A 22,310-nucleotide genomic window follows, 5' to 3' on the forward strand; every position below is an offset into this window, starting at 1 on the left:
TAACCCTGAAGGTAAGAACAGAACCACTGAAATACAGTGTCCCCAATACCCATCCCACAGAGTCTGTCCAGGAGGACACCATGGTTAATGGTATAAAAGCCACTGAGAGATTAAGCAGAAGTCCCTGTCACAATAAAGGGTGACCAAGGCTGATTCAGCTTCAAAACCGGGTCTGAACCCAGACTGTAGTGGATCTAGATAATCAGTGTCATCTAGGAATGCATTAACTTCAGCATTAAGTAGAAATTCATTACACAGGGTAATATCTAAATATAGTGGTAAACCACTTATTAAATAGATATAGTTGGAGGATATGATAAAAGAAAACTGAAGCACTATGCTGCTGGAAACCCATCCATCTCCATGCTTTCAGAATGAATGCCAAGAGCCTTTCCCTCCCCATATATCTACACAGTATTGGCAGTGGTGCTGCTAAGGCTGGACCTTTGGACTGAGGTCCAAGTCCCCCGGGGCCCAATCATACCCAAGATCACCTCAGCCAATTCAGTCAGGGAAGGCATTGGGCAGCAGGGTGGGTTGTGTATTGGTACACCAATTCCAGTCCCAATCTGTATCTCTGGCCCACTATCAGATGCAGGGCCTCACAGCCCAGCCCACAATATAGGGCAGCCTTTCCTAACTAGTGGGCCACCAGATGTTGTTGGACCACAATTCTCATCTTTCCTGACCATTGGCAATGCTGGCTGAGGCTGATGGGAGTTGTGGTCCAACAACATCTGGTGGCAAACTAGTTGGGAAAGGCTGATATAGGGGTTTCCTGATGAGCAAGATTACATTGTTGTGGACTACAGCAACTTCCCATTTCCAGACCCTCTAGTCTGGTTCAGTGCTGCACCTAGTACTAGGGTAGGCAAAGCTGGATCAGATTAACTCAGTCCAGCTCATCCATTCAAGCCTCGGTAATATAGTCCTATGTGTTAATGTTGTACTTCTAAACAAACTTACCAAGCAGTAAGCCCTAGTGAAGAGTGGGACCTCCTTCTGAATAAACACGTATCAGATTGTGCTGCACGAGTAGGGTTATATCCTGCAGCAATACTTCCCCAGTCAAATTAGGAGCCCCATGAAGCTGCTCTGAAGTAAAGATTTGATGTAAAGATTTTCCATATCATGGGCATTAAGCTTCTGCAAATGGTACTACTGAGTACATGGGAGAGTATGAGGTTAGCCCTCATAATATACGTGAAGTACACTGAACTCCTTGAGAAGCAATCTAAATGCTAAGTATTGTTATATAAAATGTCTTTTGCTCTCATTCATCTGACTGGGAGTGACCTATGAAATCTTGCAAGTACTGTTTAGGCATTCATTAGAATACAAGTGAGTGCATCAAAGGGAGTGATCAAGGGTCTTGGCTGCTGCCCCTCCATTCTTTCATGTGTCCAAGAGTTCCATATGCAAAAGCCTAATCATGTAGGTTCCTAAAGACTTGATCTGGGACTGTTCATTTTTCACATTCCAGACTATGTACTGTATACAGAAGCCTGCGCACATGCATATGCTTGAGGTCAGTGCAGGGTAGGACCAGTGGATGCAACCCTGATCAGTCACTAACACATGTTCACTTGTACCCAAATAAACACCTGAACAGGACTAATGTCAGTAATCTGCACCTCACACTTAACAAGCTATTCTAAATGTTCTTCTGCGATTGTGGTCACTACCTCCGTGGCTTATGTTGAGAAGGCAGCCATTGAGGGACATTTCTAATTTTATATCCTGTACATAAGAACAGGTACCCAAGTGAAAATAACGCATGCTTCTCATAAAACTAAATATTCTATATGCATGTATATAGTGAGGAAGTGGCTCTAAAATGCATGAGCCCATTTCTGGGAGAAATGCCACCCTCTTCAACACATCCTCTTAGACAAGTCAACCTATCTGGCTGAGGAACTACTAGGTAGCTCACTGAACATAATGGTTGCTCCCACCCAGGTCAGGAATCAAGCAGCAAGAGGATCAAAAGGATCAGGATATCAAATCAGGGACAGGCAAGCAACTCCCTGCCTAAGACAGGCAGAAACTGAATGAACAGCATCAAGAATGCCAGGTATGGTATTTGTTTGTATCATATAATAAGATCAAACCCTTAACCCAAAATAATTCTCCATCCAATTTGATGTTTCAATTATTAATACAGATTAGAGACCCAAATTATTCTAAAACTTTGCATTGAAAAAGATAGGGGAATTTGTTTTTTACACATTAGATACCTAGATTACGAGTATGACAAAGTAATTAAGGTAGGAATGGATCTATACACCTGCATGAATGGATCTTGAAAAACTCCTCAAGGAGTCATCCTGCCTACAAGGTTGCTATTACCCAGTCAAAAGGGGGTACTTAGGACTGTAAGAGAGGTATGGCTGTTGTGGCTTGGTCTCAGCAGTTCTACACCTGCTGAATATCTGTGTCCTGCACTTTTTAAGGTCAGAAGAAAGCTCTGGATCAGGGTTGTCTGTGGCTCTCTAGATGTTGCTGGATACCAATTCCCATCACTGGATTCCATGTTGCTGGACTCCAATTCCTACCATTGGCCATGCTTGCTGGGGATGATGGAAGTTGGAGTCTGTTGGGCTTCCAGGGCAGGGGGACATCAAAGGCCCAGTGTCTGTAGCCCCAGTCCCCGTCTTCTAGGACCCAAAGAGCCACAACTACAGGACTGTTTGTCTTCTTGTTTATTAACGACAGGAAGTTACATCACACCCACACTTTCCCCAGTGAATTAACCCCCACTACTCCTGAGGGGCCTAGGCTGAGGCTTCATCACTCACTCTATAGCCTGTGCCGTCAGGGTTTAGCACCAGTGGAACTCCCCTCAGAGTCAGACCCTCTCTCTGCCTCACCCCTTATTTTATTTATTTATTAGTTGTTTATTTATTAGATTTATATCCTGTCCTTCCTCCCAATAGGAGCCCAGAACGGCAAACAAAAGCACTAAAAACACTTTAAAACATCATAAAAACAGACTTTAAAATATATTAAAACAAAACATATAAAGTAATTACTTTGAGGAAAGGGTGTAGCTCAGTGGTGGTGCATCTGCTTTGCATGCTGAAGGTCCTGCGTTTAGTTCTCCGCATCTCCAGGAAGGGTTCGGAACTTCTCCCATCTGAAATCCTGAAGAGCTGATGCCAGCCAGTGTGGACAATACTTAGCTAGATTGATCAATGGCCTGACTCAGCGTAAGGCAACTCTCTTAGGTTCCTAACCAGTTTTGCTTTATTACAAAACAAAGCAAAAGTCTATTGATGAGGCATCTCTCCAGTAGTTTTATATTGGGCTGCATTCTGTCAACGTTCAAACAGAAATGCTCCATTTTAAAACATTTTTAAAATATTTAATCTGGATTCTTATTTGTCTTTCTGGTTCAGTCTTTATGAAGACTGGTGGAAGACAAACTGTGCAACCTACAGATATGCAACTGCTTATGTTGTTTTAGATTAAACACATTCAGTAGTATCAAACTAGCTTTAATACACTGCATTAAACTAAATGCTGTTGTGAACAGCAGACTTGACTGTCTTATAGCTGTTAATGAACCACGTACACTAAGGATCACAATACAGGACTGGGAGAACTGGGTCTTTCTTCTACTCCAAAGGGCCAGCTTGTCTCCTTTGCATTTGCACAAAGAATCCATACGAAGTCTGCACAATTTGCAATCCACTAAGAAAACACAACTCACCGGCCAAAAGTGCAAAATTTTGAGGATCCAATTGCCATTGGTACCTTTAAAAAACTGGCCACTGGCAGCCTACTTGCAGCAGATACCAGGATGTGCCACGTTTCTCCTATTTATTTATTTATTTGCAAAAATGTCCAGATGCCAACATTAAGAAAAATATCATGGTAGTGAAGAAGATAAAATCAACAATAACATTATATCCATACAACAAATATAAAATACACCAGAAATTAGTAGATCAAATCAAAACATCAACATAGCTGGATCACCCCTCAGGGAAACTTTGGGTGAAGAGGCCAGTTTTAAGCAGGCATCTATCTGGTTCCTAGAAAATCTTGCTATATTATGCCAAAAATGTATTCCTTCCAACTGCCACATGGCTTGGAAAGTGCTTGACAACCCTTCTGTGTTGTAATGTTGGGCAGATTAGTTTGGTGGATCACCCTTTGTACAGGCCTGCTTCAGCCCTATATAACAAGGAAAGCAATACAATCGTGCACTCTTTTTCTCCAGGGACTTTGAGGTAACTGGGAAATAGCAGGTTCAACAGAAGGCACTGCTTCACTTTTCATGGTGCAAAAACCACAGTTCGTGGCTCTGGCAGATAAAAATGATCAATAGGACCAGGCTGCTAATAACTTTGTGCGGATCACCATGTTTTGTTTTATCATTCCCAGTGAATCTATCAGATAGCTAAACCTTCCTATAGCCAAGGCATTTGTTTAAAAAATTCAACTCCTCTCTCCTCCTCTCTTCAATAAAAACTGAATTCTGTAACTTGTATACAGTAAATTTCCATATATTTGTATATTTTGCCCACTACATTTTGTCTGTGCTAGCCACAGTAAGGGATAAGAACTATGAGGACAACAGAAACCCAGCCCCTCTGTTCATAGAAATCCTGTCCTCCAGCTGCCGAGATTTCACTTTACCCCATGTTTTCAAAAATATATCTTTGAAGCCTTAAGAGCTAGACGCTTGCTTTTTAAAAGAAACAAAAGGCTGACATGCTGAATCCTCTAATTATTGTAAAATGATGTGTTTATGCAACTGTGAAACACACTGCCTATAGCATTCAATCATATTTTACAGCAACAATATTAGAAGTCTTCTCCTTGCACATGTGAGTATCCTGGGCCTGCTGTGGCCAGTGTGGAATAGACAAGAGTCATGGATGACTCGGCAGTGATGAATCAAGCACGGAGACATCTAGACATGTGTTGATCATCATCATCATCCTGCACCAGAGCCTAGACCTTGCTAGGTAGGCATAGAATAGCTTTGTGTAATGGGAGGCCAGATCCACATCCAGGGGGCAAGTACTGCGGAGTCTCTTTCTTACAAAATTCCATTACAGATGCCAGTCAGTCACTCGTGGCCACAAAACCACCTCCAAATCCTTTGTTTTTCTAGAATTTGATGTCGTTTATATATACTGTCTTGCGAGCAGTCAGTCCAAATGTTTAATTTGTCATGAGTACCTATGTTTAGAAACTGAAATAGTCAGCTGTAGAGCATTGGCAAGGGTTCTGGTGGTTCTTTAACTCAGTATTCACTGCCAACACATATTACCTTTGGGTTGCTACTGTTTTGCTTATCTCCATTCTTCTGAAAATCTTCACTGGCTGACTCTGGTGTATTATGCTGCCGTTCTGCTGTTAAAACCACAGGAGGCCAGCCAAATGGGCAACCCTCTCTTACCCAGCATATAAAATGCATGTGTTATTTAACTTTTGTACAAGACCTGTATTAACGCAGCAATATAATCCCATGATTGCAGTACTCCCATTTTTATCCTTGACCCCCTTTCATTTTCACAACAACCCTGTGAGGTTTGTTAGCCTAGGTGATAATCGCTGGTCCAAAATCCCCCAATAATTTGTGTGGCTGAGCAGAGATTTTTTGAAACGGTTTGAAGACCATCACTCTGGCAGCTGCACCACATTTTGATAATGTGTAAGAAAGGATTTTCCTTATATTCTAGTGATGTTTTCCTCTGCATATGCTCTTGATGTAGAACTGATCACCAGGACAAGAGCTAAGCAAATATATGAGACATAGCAAGATCAACAACCCTTAGAATAGATTGGGGGTGTGGGAAACTCCGACTCCCAACAGCCCCAGTCAACATGGCCAATATTAGACTACAACCCCCACCATCCCTGCCCATTGCCCATGCTGGCTGGGCCTGATGGAATTTGGAGTCCAAAAAAACACAAAAATCTGGATGGCCACAGGCTCCCCATCCCTGCTCTAAAACATCCCTATCTAGAAAGAAGACTGCTAGGGCACTAAGCTGAAGACCAAGGAAGTTTGATCAAGTGTGATTGAAGTATTTGATCAATTTTAATCAAATATGGTTCCTGAACCTCCATTAGAGGTATTATTATCTTCAAACTCCATTCTCTCTCCATCTAGGGCAGAATGTACCAAGAGATTTCTAAGGAAGGGGTCTGGCCCCTTTCGCTGATACCCTACGTAGATCTTTCTGCCTGGAGGAAGCTGTCTTGACTGGCTGGAACTGAGGCAGAAGGTACCATGCAGTTTATCAAGAAAGTGGACCACTTGCTTGTTACAGCCTCAGCTCAGTGCTTCAGCCAGCAGCCAAGAGAAGAGGCATAACTGGAAATTACAATCTGCAGTTGACCTTTGCCAGCTAGGGCAAAGGAGTGGACAAGATATGGGGGCACATTTTTCCCCCTTGTCTTCCCTTGCAGAAAATGCATGTCATGTTCTTGAATCCCAATACTTCTGATTTTCAAGGTGGGGATAAGAGGAAAAGTTAAACTGATCCTTCCACAGGAAGCCCCTCAAAATGCCTTAAGAAACAAGTGGTGTGTGAGCACACGTGCACACACACGCAAGCACACACACACACACGACTGTGTACAAAACCAATTATGTCAGCAGGATCACCACTGCTCTCCAGTGTAAGGGACTAAGATTTTAGGGACGTGATGGGCAACCTGCAGCCAGGGGCCACATGTACTCCCCAGCTTAACGGTATGCATTCTTCTGGATGCTGTAGGTCAACTCTGGATTTCCAGAGCACCCCTCTGGGAATCGCTTCTTCTTCCACATGTATGTAACAGAGAAAGGGAGAAGAAGGCGGAAGTGACAGGTGGGGTGGCACAGAAAGAGTGTGTACGCCAGGCAGTCCTGCAGACTCTGCCCAGTTTTGGCTCCTCTCCCACCCACCACTGTCATACAGCCCCAGACAGATTAGTCCTGAGGGAATGTGGCCTTTGACAAGAAAGGAAGGAAGGAAGGAAGGAAGGAAGCCTCACTCATTAGTCTATTCTTCATTGGCAATGTTTGCTCATGTCATAAATAGGCCCGGCTCATATAGTACGTCAGAACTGCCATATCTTCCACATCTCCTCCAAACACAGCTTTTCAGTTTATTTTTATGCATCTTCCACATTTTATGCATCTTCAACCAAGTTTCCAAAGCACCTCAAAGGAGTCACTTCACCCAATCAGCTGCGAGGGACACACAAGGTACAGGAGCTAGGAAGAACTTGAGAACAGGACAAACTGATAAGACCAGCAATTAGTTCTTTGTCCCCTGAAACTTATAATATTCTAAGTTGAGACTAGCCTGACCAGGAGTCAGCCCAGAATGCATTTTCAATGCCAAGATTTGCCCTTCAAACATATGAAGTAAGAGTGCCTCCGAACATATACAGAGATCATCTCAACCACTGGTGAATGACCACAGCTTGCCCACTCATAATAGCTTAAAACATTCCAGTTCTTTGAGTGCCACTTTCAGGTAGCTTGAAGCCCAGACCTTTCTTTTCCTAAAGTGACCTTAGGAGAAGAAGCCACTTCTCTGGTGCAGAACTGAGTCTGCTTTTCTATGTATTCAGTGGGAATTACTTCTGAGTAAATATGCATAGGAACTGGGCTACGAATGACAAGAAAAACAGGTTTGGAACAGAAGCAGTACAATGCTCAGGGGAACAGAGAATGCTATGAGACAACCACATCCCTTTGACAATAATTTTCTGGTGAATTCCATTTCAGTGTACATGGTGTGGACAATGTACAGAAACACATGGTGATGCAGTTGTTCAAACAAACAAACAATAGAACAGGTTGGACACTTGTCTGGGGCAATGCCAGAAAAAAAAAACAGGTGTAGCAAATATTGAGGGAATACGGATTTTGCTATACAAAGAAATATACTATGACTGATAGCTGTGGTTAGGAGACAATGTTTCGGGGGAGGGCCCATAACCCCTTCACTATTCCCTTGGAGTCATCCCTAAAACCATAATTGAAAACGTCATAATGGAAATTAAGAAGCTGATATTTTACAACACTTTAAAGTGTGTTTTAATATTTTGCAATGTATATATATAAATCCCTGCCATAGCCTTTAATTGAAATGTTTAAATAGTCAGCATAAAAGTAGTGGTCCTCCTGACTGAGTAGCCTATCTGCCTGAAGGTGCCCAAGAGGCCAGAAGAGTAGGGAAGGAATCCCTGAAACTGAGATAAGCAGAAAAAGAAGGTTGATCCATCAGATCTCACAGCTTCCTGGAGAAAAAGATGGAGGCAGAACTGACTTTGAAAGAAAGATTCCATCCATCAAAACTCCTTTTCTCATCAAGACCCTTCTCTCCCCCCCACCCACATGCAACTTGGTAGAGTCAGCAATTCTGCCAGGACACTCCAAGAGAAAAGGGATGATTTCAATCATTCTGTCACTTGCAACTTAGGATGGATGGATAGTCAGCAGATGTTGACTCTGCCTGGGTAGATGTGCTCTGCTGTCCTAGCCTGGGCAGGCTGGCAAGTACCCTGCTACTGGCCTTCCTCTGTAGCCCAGTCTCTCTCTCTCCCTCCCTCCATTCTCAAGCCCTCCGTCATTTTCACAGAGAAAAGCAGCGGGGGAAAAGAATCTGGCCAAGTCCAAGCACCAGAATACAGGAAGAGGGTGGATGGGAGGGCAGGAGAAGCTTTGGCTGGTATGGAAAGGAAAGGCATGCTTGGCTCTCCCAGCAAATGTCTGTCACCCCCTCCAACATCACCCCCCACAGGCGGAGTCCCCTTCACACCAAAGCGGCTACCAGAGACTCAGCGGGTGTTTCTCTTTTCATCTGGTCTCCCTGCCTTCTGAATTCTATGGCATGTTACATTCTGTTCGGGATTTTTTAAAAAAGGAAAGAATTCTAATCCAAGGAGAAAACTTAGATTTGGAAATGGGAGGGCTCTTTAAAAAAAGGAAATATAAACAAGCACTGTTTCCATAGGATGCAGTGATGTTTATCACGGAGAAAGAGGTGCGGGGGGGCGCAATAAAGGTTAGAGCAGGGAAGAGACCTAGCCGAGACAGCGGAGGGAATTAAAAAACAAGCAAGCATCTTTTCATCCCTGCAAGTTGACATTGGTGTATTTCAAGAGCTTTCTCCTCCCTGTCTCCCTCCAGCTCTCCACCCTCTCGTCCCCTTCCACGAGGTTTCTCGCCCCTCCGACGCCCGCAGTCCCTCTTCCCAACCATCCCGGCTCGATCAGTTTCCGATTCTGTGCTCCCCAAGCCTGGGAGCATCCCTCCGCAGAGACACCGTGTGTGGCGGGTCCGATGGAAGGCAGTGCTCGGAGCCTCTCTCCCCACCCCTTTCTGCATCACTGGAGAGAAACAACATCCCCCCCCTATACACACACACAGACGCGCACCTCTGACAGTCGCCTACAGCCCCATCGGTTGCCCCCTTCTGCACTCAGGCAGGCAGAGGCTGGCAAGGCAGTCCCCTCCCCTCCTGAGCGTGGATCTGCCGCTCCCCTCCCCTCGCCCCATCTTTTCTCTTCTCTCGATCTATATATTTCCACGCATCGGTCTATAAAGCAGACATTTTGGTGCCATTGATTTGTCCACGGCTGAGGTTGAAAGAAAAATGGTCCGTCTTACCCACCCCCGGCCTGGATGTGTGTGCTTGGCACTGAACGGTCCCGGGGAAAGGCTTGTGCAGCTGGTCCCTAGCGGAGCTGGTTTGCTGCCATCCGCCCAACTTCAGCACGCAGCCGGCAGGGAGAGAGAGAGAGAGAGAATGGAAGGAGGGAGGGAGGGAAGGAGGGAGAGGGGAAAGCAAGGGAAGGAGGGAGGGTGGAGATCAGAGACTCAGTATGCGCATGCGCATTGCCACTAGTGCTGGCCTCGACAGACCAGCTGGAGTTTCCCCGCTTCTCCCAAGTGTGACTCACCCTAGTCCCCCCCTCCCCGCCGCCGCCTCCGCTCCGCCTCCCCAGGGAGATTCCGAAGAGGAGGCAGGCTGGCTAGCAAGGGGCGACGCGGCTGGGGTGATCTAGGGAGGAATCGCCGAGGCGCCCCCCCTCCCCACACGCCCACGCTGATCCGCGGCACGCGGGACGAGTTTTCTGGAGGAGAAGGCGCGAGAAGGATCTCCGGCGGGCGGATCTTCCGCACGGAAGCGCCTGGCTCGCTGCGGGGCGGCCAGACGCCCGGCCACGTGTTTACGTGGGATGCAGGCTTGCGCGCGGACAGGTGAGCCGGTGTGTGGCAGGGGCAGCCTGGCGATGGGATGCTGGAAGGGAAACAGGCGACGAGAGCTCAGATATATCAGGATTTTTTTAAAAAAAAAATGGAGAGAGGAGGGAGGCAGGCTGAGCTAGATCTCGCTCCTGTTCAACAAATCGATATCCAGCTCTTTATTCGTCCTCCGAATGCGACTAGGGCTTTCGGTTTAGGAAGAAGAGGTGCCCACCCAGGACACGGCGGAGAAGCCAACCCAGGAATTCCCTGCCGGGCAGGAGCAGCCCAGTTCTGCAGTCTTTACAGCTGGCTTGCTACTGGGGCCTCAGTGGAGGGGAAGGGTGGCCCAGGAGGAACCAGACATACTTTCCCCAAAGACTCCTGAGTTACCCATGCTTCATCTAGTCGGCGGCCGGCTACTTCGGCTGGCAGCAGCATCTCACCAGGGCCTCGGGTGCTCGACAGACCAATCTCTCGTAGCCTCACCTACCCATCTGTAATATGGAGATAACAAGGCTCACCTATATTACAGGCTTAAGAACACAAGACCCCTAGTCCAGCATCCTGTTCTCACAGTGAATGCCTGTGGATTCCCAGCCTGAATGCAGCAGCACTCTTCCCAGCTGGAATTCTCAGCAACTGCTATTCAGAGGCATACTCCCTCAGATCCTGGAAGTAGAAGGTAGCCACCCAAGGTGGTGGCCCTCACTACATGCAATGGTTATTGTAAGGATTTCTAAGGTAATGGATATGAAGTCTTTTGCATACTCTGAAGCACTAGCTGCTTCTCTGCAGATTCCAAGAACTGAACCTAGGATCTTGTTCACAAAAGGAATGTGTTCCATCTATTGTGGAGCAGTTAGTTTCTCATACTGAAACAGTGTTAGCCTAGACCAAGGAGGCCATTAATATTTTGGGGCCCATGAGTCCATTTGGAATATTGAGAAAGCACCAGGGGCACCACTCCCTCTGCTCATTTCTGTTCCCTAGGCCATTGTACCCAACCCCCAACAGTCAGAAGGAAAGAATGCAGTCCACAGACATATTTGGGGTTTTTTTGGGGGGGGGGTCTGGGTAGAAGTTGGCTGCAGTAGAATTAAAATAGATCCTCTTGAATTTGAATGGTTTTACATTGATGCCCCCCCCAAAAGCTCACCATCAAATTGAAGCTTATGTTGGCAGACTGCCCAGTATGTTTTTTTTAAAAAAATCACAACTCCAGCATTTGCCAGCACCACAAAAATATTGATCCAAGGCACAGATTCTCATAAAATGAGACAAAAATGCCAACATATCACAGACCTTTGACTTTATGGTTTTGAGGGAGATCCCTTGTAAAAATATGAAGATTGGTAAGATCTGTGCTTTGGATCCATGTTTTTGTGCCATTGTAGCACTGAAATGCAGCAGATTCATGCTTTTTAAAGATCAGGCAGTGGAGAAAGATGTGATCAGTGATATGATGGTAGTTTGAGGGGTGGAATCTCAAAAAATTAGGCAATTTCAAAAGGATACATGCATTTTACTGGATCTGGCATGTGTGTGTGTGCACTTCTATGTGAGCATGCCCACTGCATCTCTCCCCCCCCCCAATTCCATTTTCCTCTCTCTGTTTCTGGCAGTCTCTCAATCTTGCCTTCGGTGGCGCCTCACTTTCTCCCCCCTGCTCCCCTGTCAGTTGATCAGTTTTCCTCCTCCCTGTCTCTCAGATCACTCTGTTTTCCCGGCTAGCCTCTTTTCTTCCTACTCTGTCTGTTGCTCCACTTTGTGTTTAACTGCTCAGATGCTGATCTGAGCCTTGACAAGCACACAGAACGGTTGCTCTTTCTATTCTCTTTCACCTTTATGTGTTTTTCAAGGCTCAGTCAACAATTTGGGTGCTGATCTGAGCCTTGAAATATTCATAGATTTGAATCAGAAAGTGGGAGTGTCGCTCTTCCAACTTTTTCCTCCAGCTCCATGTACTTGGGGGGGGCGGGCGGAGTGGAGACTACTCTTACCACCTCACAACAAAAGGGGCAGTGAGTAGGGGGCGAGGTTTCACAGGCACCAGGGAAAATCTTACAGGGTGTCACTGCTCATACTGGTGATTTCAGGCCTAGATTCATATGTGTTAGTGTGCCTGCTACTTTCACCATATTCTTCTTCAACTTCTTTGGAGCAATAGAAGAGGGCTGGCTAACCTCTGACCTGCAGGCCAGATCTGATCCACCAGCACATAGAAAGTGCCTTGCCAGCCCCCCCCCTCGCTCTATCTAATTACATCTGATCTTTAGAGAGTACTCTGTAAAGAGCAAATCTCAGGAAACAAAATCCCGCTGCCTGCTTTTTAGAGATACAATCTAAACAGCAATCCAAGGGATCTTTTATCTCCAGTCTTAAAGCTAAATACCACAACACTGAGATTAGAGATACATCCTCTGCCTGCTCTTTAACTGTAAAATGCAGCATATTCCCCCACCCTCACTCTAGCACTTGGATGGAGGGAAATGCTGCCTTTTGCTGTAAAATAGCAGATAGGGGTCTTCTATCTCACTGAAATGCTGATCCTCTCTAAAGGGCAGCTGGAGGGATCTTTTATCTCCAATCTTAGTACTAAGCACCACAGCTGAATCAGACCAAGGATTGTATTCAATAGAGCCCTAAGAGGATCAGTCCATCAGCACAAGGATTTCGCTTGCCCCAAAAAACAATCTCTCCCCCTCCTCCCCCACATACTGTTCTGGACGTTCTCCCAATCCTCCAGAGGAAATTTGGAGAGGGTGCAACAGGTGAGGAGGGGGGGGGAGTCCCATTGTGCTAGTGAGAATCCTTGTGCTGGCTTGTGCTGCTACCACAACGTTAGTCAGATATGGCCCCCAAAGTCTAGTTAGTCCAGCAACCTGTTTCCCACTGTGGCCAGCCATATGTCTATGATTTAGAAGCCTTTGTGGTATCCTGCGTGGCTGGTTTCCTTATAGCCTCCACCTGCTGTCATAGATCCTCTAGGTTGTGGGTTTGAACCTTGCTATAACATGCTTCCAGTAGTTATTATTACATTTATGTATAGTTTTGAAAGCAGGTAAATGGACCAGGAAGGAGTAAGTCATTTTTCTACTAGAGTTTCAAAGCCAAAGCAGCTATTCAGGAACCAAGGAACTAAACAAGTGGAGAGATAAATGCTCAATTTTTACAATCTATAAGTATATATTTTCCAAGTTATAAGTAAAACAACAACAACCAGGAAACAGAAGAATAAGATTTATCTGAAAAGTTATTGGATCTGTTTCTTGGCTATAAAGAAATCGTTTCTCGCAGGTGGAAGAGTTGAAACTGGAGTTAATTGGATTCCGCTCTTTCTGTTTTCTTAGCTGCCATAGATCCCATCCAGCTTTCCTTCTTTTCATTGACATTTAACCCTCCATCAGCTTCATTTAACAGCCAGTTTGTTAAACTTATTTGCAGCATTTCAAACGTGACAAAGGATAATTGGCTACAGTGACTTAAAAATACATCCCTAAAGGTGCTTTTAAAAACTACAGGACTTCTTTTGGGCTCAGAATGTTGTTTGACATACAGAATTATTTCACGAGATTACTGAAGCAAAGTCTTAGGACATAATTGTTAATTGTTGTAAACCGCCCAGAGAGCTATGGGGCGGTATACAAATGCAATCAATCAATGGGAGCTAAATAAATAAATAAAGATAATACATGAGAGCTAGTGTGGTGCAATGGCAAGAGGGTTGGGGTAGGACAACCTTCCCCAATCTAGTGCCCTCCAGATGTTTTTGGACTTCAGTGCTCATTAGCTCCAAGCCAGTCATTTTCTCAGCCTATCCTACCACACAGGCTTGTTGTGACGATGAAAAGGGGGAACTATGAGTATCAGCCTGGAGTCCCTGAAGGAATAAAAATGCAATCTTTAACATATGGGAGCCAGAAATATTGCATATACAAAGCAGTATAAACGCAAAATATTGCTGAGGCTTCTTATCGGGTAATGGGGCAGTAACAGTTGCAGACTTGTGTGTGATGTCCACATGTTACATATTTGCTATAGTAAACCCCAATGTGACAATAGAGTTTCACACAGCTGTCAGAATACGAAAAGTTGCCCTTGCCAAAAGAACCAGAAAATGGATATGCAGTAGTTTTAACCTGATGTTACAGATGGCTGGAGAGAGTGGCTATAGCCTTTCATTTGTAGTAACCTCAGAAGAAGAAGGAATAAAAGATTGTGACCTATCTTCAGTGTACTCTCCAAATCATAAAATTGTTCCATTTGCTAAGTATGGAGAAGATCTGAATTACAGTCATGTTGCTTCTCAAGAGCTGATATTCACCATGGACAGGAGGGTTTTTGAGCAAGCTAAGATGATGTTCCAGGGCTAATCAAGTGGCAATTTTGTTAGGAAGAAAATGCTTCCAGTCACCACAAAACTATTTATTTATTTATCAAAGTATTTCTATGCCACCCTCTCGCAAAACATCAGGGTGGTGTACATTTAGAAACAATACAAAACAATCATTAAAATGACTGGCTATTCAGAAACATTTAAAACAGCTGCATAAGCCTGTCAGCACACACAAAAAATCTTCACAAGATGTCTGAAAGTCGAAAGTAAGGATGCTTGCAGAATCTTTGCTGGAAGAATGTTCCACAGCATGGGAACAGTGACGCTAAATTCAGACTTCTGGTTGAGGCCTGTTGGGCCTCTGTAACATGGGAAACAACTAACAGTGCTGCTCTGGGTAATCTCAGTGATTGAATTGGGTAGTGTTTTTAGTGATAATGTAATGTTTAAATGGATTGTTGTTGTTATTTATTTATTTATATCTCACCTTTCCCCCAGAACTGTTTCCCTAGAACTTCTAGTTTATGATCTACAGAAATAAATCTAGATCCATGCCTCAGTCAAAGCGTGATATGGTTTGGTCTCATTTACACATGTAAGCAAGTGGTTTCTGAAGGCCTTCTGAAAGAAAGAAAGAAAGAAAGAAAGAGTCTTTGAAGATGACTGTATTCTTGTAGACTAGCCAGAGCAACACCTGTCTATAATCTTGTAGTCATCTCAGCTCATTTTGTCTCTTCTCCTAGCATTTTAGAGAGTGATGGGGCATCCTGTGGCCCATCTATGACAGGAGCACAATAATCATTGCTAACACCAGTGTAACATATTCTTAATACTTTGCTCAACTAGCTGCAAAACCAGAACAGTAGGTGAAGAAACGTAAACCAGCATAACAGCACTGATAGATACACCCATGGTATCCCTTGAAAGTCTGCTGCCATCCACCAGTCATGATGTTGCACACAGACAGTGCACTCATAGTATCCATGCATGGTAGACACCAATTAGTGCTCAGCAGTGGATGAACAACATCATGGTGTCATCTAGCTCAGTATTCACGCATACTCCATGCACCATGTACAACCAGGTAAAGCCAGCACACGACATGCCGGTTTGCCCAGACCATCATGATCCTTCAAGTACAGAGTCAGCAGGAGAAGACCTTGAGCCCTGCTGGGGGAACATTAGGTTGTACCCAACGCCATCTTCTAACCCTGTGGAGCAGATTTTGAAGGTGTGCATGTGGAACGGTTTTTAAATTGCTTTTAAAAAATGTGTTTTTAAATTTGTATATTTGTTTTTAATGTTTTTAATTGTTGTAAACCACCCAGAGAGCTTCGGCTATGGGGCGGTATACAAATGCAATAAATAAATAAATAAATAAAGGGGAAGAGAGGAAAGTTTCCTTGTGCAAGTGCAAACCTGCTGTGCTAGCAGAACATCAGTGCTGGATGCAACCCAACACCACTAGACCAGCCTTCCTCAACATGTTTTATGTACGCTGCTTAGAAATGTTAATGATTAAGTGATAAAGAAATAAACTTAGTGCCCTCCAGATGTTTTGGATTACAACTCCCATCAGCCACTGCAGCCATGCTGGTGGGGGCTGATGGGAGTTGGAGTCCAAAACACCTGGAAGGCACCAGGTTGGTGAAGACTGTTCTGATCTATCTCTGGGACTTTTTTTCTATATGATAAAAGTATAGTTCATCTCATGTATATTGTCCTCAGCAACCTGAAAGACAGGAAGAATACAAATATATCTAAAACTGTGATGTTACATAGTTTTTTCCCTGGTATCTGTTTGTACAATACTCCCCGTCAAAAATTCCCAGGAAAAGCAGTACAAGATTGAGTGCACAAGCCATGTTAGATGGAGAAACTTTATAAGGGTGTTGTAGCAGCCTCACACACATAGTCCAGCCACATGAAATCCTGGAGAACAATCGGAGAAAGAAGGTTAAGCATAAAGGGAACACAAACACTTAAACTGAAAGTAAACAGGGAAATAGCTCTGTATGCAGTTTGGCAGCAGAAAACAGAGAAAAAACATTTTCAGTTTGGCCGAAGTAATGCAAGGCCATAACCTTTGTTTAAAAGTCTCGGGAAAAGAAATGAAAAGATGCTTGCATGGATACCAGTTTAAAACATAGGCAGTTCAGCCGCATGTTCAGTAACGGAAGTGCGCTGTGCCTCACTTCTTGCTAGCTTTAATCTATGCACTAGGAGAACAGCATTCCCTTATGCTTGCATCTGAAGGACGTCAGGAGCATAGGAAGCTGCCTTTTGCTGAGTCTGCCATTGAGCCATTTCTTATTGTCTATGCTCGCTGGCAGTGGCTGTCCGGGGTTTCAGGCCAGGAGTCTTTCCCAGCCCTACATGGAGATGCCAGGGATTCAACCTGGAGCCTTCCACATTCAAATCAGGTGCTCTGCTACTGAGCTACCACCCTTTCCCTAGTTATCACCTATGACTGCCCTATCATAGGCAAGTATGGCAGAAGTGTTTTTCAGTGGTGGGGGGCAATGCAAACTGTTCAATATTGAATTAACAATTACATTCAAAGGAGATCTCAACTGTGCTGAAAAAGCACAATTTCCATCTTGCAGAACGGTAGAGCCAGACATTGACTGTTCAGAGCTCACCCCCTCAACTCTCTCTGTTAGCTCTCCGCCCAGCTCATCTCTCTTTACAGCAAAGAACTGCTTGCAGGGCTCAGCAGCCAAGACAGTGCAGTTGGTCGCTGGGTCCTAGAAAATGGGCTGCACATCCCTCTCCTGCTTCCCTATCAATTAGCCTGGCCTGCAGCAGCATTCCTTTTTGCTTGATCATGCCTGGAGGGTCGCTCAATGGTCTTTGGGAGCACCAAATCCGATGCTCTCCCCCATAGGACTTCTTCAGACGAAGGGCCTCACTCACTAGACATCATGATGTGATGGGTCATGGCTTCTACTGGATCTCCATTAGGTGGAGGGAGGGGCAACTCCCAAGTGCTGCAAGGGTGGGCAGGTGTGGGACACTGAACCCTTCCTGGTGGGTGGTACCTCTAGTCCTGCCAGGAGATAAACAGCTGGGAAGAATGTTTTCACTGGGGAAAGACTCGGGTGGTGGGGATCAGGATCCCTTTGCTTCTTTCCAGCTGTCATGTACCACTTTGGAGGCTGAGGCTGGGGATGCAGAGTGGGCAAGAGAATTGCTTTCGGCTTAATTGTCTCTGATGTCTGAATTAATCAAGAAGCACTTGTAGAAGAGGAGCCTGTTGTGCCAGTACCTCTCTAACCTAAAGAGATGACATTGCCATCCCCTGACTCCTAGAACTCCATCTCAGAAGCCCCAGGGTGGGGTGAGGAAGTGGATCTGGCCGGCAGAGCAGAGTGTTATCTCCCGTGCCCCTCACGGGCCAAGTTTGACAGGTGGGCAAAGGGCACTCACCTGTCAATCACTCAACATCAAACATGGCATTCCATGGTCAGAGGTAGCAGGCTTCTGAATACTAGTTTCTGGAAACTGCAGCCAGGGAAAGTGCTCTTGCAGTTAGTACCTGCGTGCAGGCTTGCCATAATCGGCATCTGGTTGGCCGCTGTGAGAACAGGATGCTGGGCTAGATGGTCCATTTGCCTGATCCTGCGAGCTCTTATGTCAGGTGAAGTGTTTTGCCTATGGGGACTTCAGAAGCCCATTTCAAAGCACTGTCATGCTTTGCAGGCACTACCAAACAGCTAATTGGTGGGGCAGACAACCGCCTTTTTGCCTGAGCCAGGTTTTTAACTGACATGATCTATGACTCCAGGTGGGTGTAACTTGGCTGAAATGCCGCCCCCAAGCCAAATGGGAAAGTCTGATGGGCATAATTAGGCCTGTGGGCATTCCCCACCTGTCATGAGCTATGGTTGGAGTTCTGATGTTTCTGAGAATGAACTAGGAGAGGGGGGCAGCTGGGCTGAGGCGTCTGGAGGGGAGGGAGAAGCTTCCCAGATAGAGGGGGGAAATCTTGAACAGACAACAGACTCGGTTCTCACGCACTCCCCCCCTAGGAATGTGCTGCCGTTACAGACAGAGAGGGAGGAGGAGGACCAAGGTCGTTCGGCTGCAGAGAAGGGTAGAGAGAAATCACCTGACGCGTTGGGCCAACCCCCCCCACTTCCTACCATCCTTTCTGAATCAGAAGGGGAGGAGGCAGCCGCCCCCCCATCGCCCCGCACCCGAAGACAGTTAAAACGGCGCCAAAGAAAAGAGGAGGGAAGGGGCGTAGATGTGGGCAGTTTGAGGTGGAGTGAGAGGATCAGGGCCTGAAAGCCCCCTTGATAAGGGATGGGGAATGCTGGAAACTCTGTTCTATCAACTCTCTTCCATGCCGCGGGTTTTGGTTTGTGTTAAGAGTTCATGAGGCGGAGAAGCCTATGTCTGGAAATTACTCTAATAAAAACTGATTTGCTTTCATCAAGTGAGTCTGTTCTTGACTCCCAACCCGGGCACGACAGTTTGATAGAACCAACTACTCAACCCTCCTTACTCCCGCCACTTGAATGTGACAAGATGGAAAAGGGAGCTGCTGGGGGGGTAAACCCCACTTCTGAGACGGAAGAAGTGAAGCTACTGAGGTCGAGCGTGGCAGACCTACGGTCGGATGTTCAAAGCCTGTTAGCAACTGTGAGAACCTTGAAATTGGACAACCAGAGCCTGAAATCCACAATAGATAGAATGCGGGCAGCCCCTGCAGCCGCCGTGGCCAAGATCCCAATTGGATTACCACCAAAATATGCGGGCCAGAGCGACCAGATCTCCACTTTCGTGGCCCAATGTGAGATGTACCTGGATATTAAGGATGCAGAATTCCCCAATGATGCTGCCAAGTGGGTCACTCCCTATCTGATCAGAAAGGATGCCATCCTGGGCAGGTATGGAGCATTTATACAAGCCCTGACTGAAATGTTTCAGGATCCCCAAAGAGCCGAGACGGTGGCTAGGCAATTGAGTGCCCTGAAGCAGGGAAAAGGAACTGTGCTGGAATACACCAATGCCTTTAAGATCTTATCCCAAGAGACTGGATACAATGACTCAGCACTGATGTTTATGTACCGAAGTGGACTGAATGCTGAGATATTGGATGAGCTGGCCAGAGTCGCACCTCCAACTGACTTGTCTGGACTAATCCAGCTGTGCCTACAAATCGATCACAGACTGGAAGGAAGACGGTTAGAAAGAAAACAAGAGGTGCAAAAATATTCAGCCTCAGTATCCCGCAGTAAAATCCCTTCGGCCCCCGGGACATCAGGCAATGCGGGGGACGGCTCGGGAGGGGCGCGGACGAAGCTGTCGGAGGAGGAAAGAGACAGACGTCGCAGAGAACGCCTCTGCTTTATTTGTTCCAAGCCAGGCCATCTAGCCAGGGACTGTGAACTGAAAGGAGACTGAACAGGGCCGTTGGGAAACGGAAGCACCCAGTCCTAGTGCAGGCCGGAGGACTGGGGACAGCGCTGTGTAAAGGGCCTCTGTTAACCCATCCCCCCCTAAAAGGAGTTCTGGTATTACCCATTAGGATTACAACTTCCACAGGAGTGCAGTTCAACTCAACAGCGTTGATCGACAGTGAAGCCTCTACAAACTTCATCGATACCGCCCTAGTCAAACGCCATCATATCCCGTATCGGAAACTAGAAGCCCCCTTATCAGTGGAGATGATAGATGGCAGACCATTAAAGTCCGGGGGGGTCACTAGAGCCACTGAGGATTTGAAGCTAGAAATCCCGGGGCACGAAGAGTTTATTTCCTTGTGTGTATCGGACCTGTCTAACTTTGAGGTGATTCTGGGAATGCCATGGTTGATAAAGCATGACCCAAAAATAGCCTGGAGAGAAGCAGTCATGTGGTTTACGTCCCAGTATTGCCACGAAAATTGTCAGCCAGAGAAAGCAATAATAGCATGAGCTGTGCAGGAGGTCAAGGAGGTGACCCTCCCCTCGAAATACCTGGACTTTGAGGATGTGTTTAGTGAAATTGAAGCTGAGACTTTACCCCCCCCCATCGGCCGTATGACTGCGCTATCGATTTGGTGCCAGGAGCGAGCATTCCAGCAGGCAAAATCTACTCCCTCACAGAACAAGAGAGAGTAGCTCTGAAAGAATTTTTGGAAAAGAACTTGAAGCGGGGATTTATTCGTCCCTTGCAGTCGCCTGCAGGAGCCCCCCTACTCTTCGTGAAAAAGAAGGGGGGTGAATTACGACCTTGTAATGATTATCGCGCCCTCAACCAAATTACCATCCCGAACAGCTACCCCCTGCCCCTGATTCCAGAGTTATTAGATCGATTGTGTTCTGCCACAATTTTCACAAAGTTGGATCTGAGGGGGGCATACAATTTGGTCCGAATGAAGGAGGGACATGAATGGAAGACGAGTTTCAACACCTCTTATGGTCAATTTGAGTACCTGATCATGCCGTTCGGGTTAAGTAACAGTCCAGGAGTGTTCCAGAAGTTCATGAACGAAGTATTTAGAGACCTCTTGGACCAGTATGTGGTTTGTTATCTGGATGACATCCTGATATTTTCAAGGAGCCAGTCAGAGCATGACCAACACGTGAGAACTGTGCTGGGAAGGCTGAGAGAGAATCACCTATATGCCAAGCTGGAAAAGTGTGGCTTTGACCTGTCTTCCCTGGACTTCCTTGGATACCGAATTTCAGCAGGGGGAGTGGAGATGGATCCCAGAAAGGTGAGCTGTGTGTTGGATTGGGGACAACCAACCACCAAGAAAGACGTGCAACGTTTCTTGGGCTTCGCCAACTTCTACAGGAAATTCATCCCGGGCTTCTCCACACTAACCGCCCCCCTCACCGACTGTTTAAGGGGAAAAGGGGAGTTTCAATGGACAGATCAGGCAGCAAGAGCGTTTGAAGAGCTGAAAGAGAAATTTGCCTCCGAACCTATCCTACGCTTTGCTGACCCGACCCGGCCTTTCGTCGTGGAAGCTGACGCCTCGGACCGGGCGATCGGGGGTGTTCTCTTGCAGCCTGACAGGGGTGGGAAGGAACTGCACCCGTGTGTATACTACTCTCGAAAGCTCAAGGATGCTGAGAAAAACTACACTGTGTGGGAAAAGGAACTTTTAGCTATCAAAGACGCATTCGAAAACTGGAGGCAATACTTAGAGGGGGCTCAACATCAGATAGAAGTACGATCTGATCACAAGAACCTTGAGAGTCTACAGACAGCTTGGAAATTGAACCAGAGACAAATACGCTGGTCGCAGTTTTTTGCCAGGTTTAACTTCAAAATAAAATACCACTCCCATACAAAAAATCAGAGGGCGGATGCCCTATCCAGACAACCCCAATACAAAGACGAAAAGGCTGACACCCCCCCCAACACATCATCCCACCGGAAAAACTCACGTTAGGAGCCTGTCAGCCGTCCTGGGAAGAAGAGCTCAAGAGGGCCCAGCAGGGGGATCTAGACATACAACATTACATCCAGGAAATGGAGCAGAGCACGGACTCAGAAGTAAGTTTCCACTGGAGGGATGGGTTGTTGTGGTTTAAAACTGCCAGATATGTGCCAAAAGGGGACTTCAGACTCAGAGTATTGCGTCAATGCCATGACAATGTCACAGCTGGGCACTTTGGCATTTTTAAAACCATTCAAAATGTAGCTAAGGATTTTTGGTGGCCCCAAATGCGCAGAGATGTTGAGAACTATATAAAATCCTGCACCGTGTGTCTGAGGGTGAAGACAAGCACGGGAAGGCCTGCAGGGCTGTTGGAACCTTTA

General features: G+C 46.1%; 1 protein-coding gene and 1 long non-coding RNA gene across 6 annotated transcripts in view; one reads left to right on the forward strand and one right to left on the reverse strand.

The window, feature by feature from the left end:
- Positions 1-9,878, reverse strand: part of RGS17 (regulator of G protein signaling 17) — a 105,988-nt gene extending 96,110 nt beyond the window's left edge. For 4 of the 5 annotated variants that reach the window (XM_061624174.1, XM_061624173.1, XM_061624170.1 and 1 more), the window contains exon 1: positions 9,633-9,878. The gene's annotated coding sequence lies outside the window, so the exon portion shown is untranslated. Of the gene's footprint in view, positions 1-9,628 lie in introns of all 5 variants that reach the window. The other variant, XM_061624172.1, reaches the window with a different exon arrangement.
- Positions 9,879-22,310, forward strand: part of LOC133383451 (uncharacterized) — an 87,194-nt gene continuing 74,762 nt past the window's right edge. The window contains exon 1 of the long non-coding RNA XR_009762293.1: positions 9,879-10,222. This is a non-coding gene — a long non-coding RNA (uncharacterized LOC133383451). The remainder of the gene's footprint in view (positions 10,223-22,310) is intronic.

This window comes from Rhineura floridana, chromosome 4 (assembly GCF_030035675.1).
Source record: "Rhineura floridana isolate rRhiFlo1 chromosome 4, rRhiFlo1.hap2, whole genome shotgun sequence".
In the NCBI taxonomy this organism is placed as follows: Eukaryota; Metazoa; Chordata; class Lepidosauria; order Squamata; family Rhineuridae; genus Rhineura; species Rhineura floridana.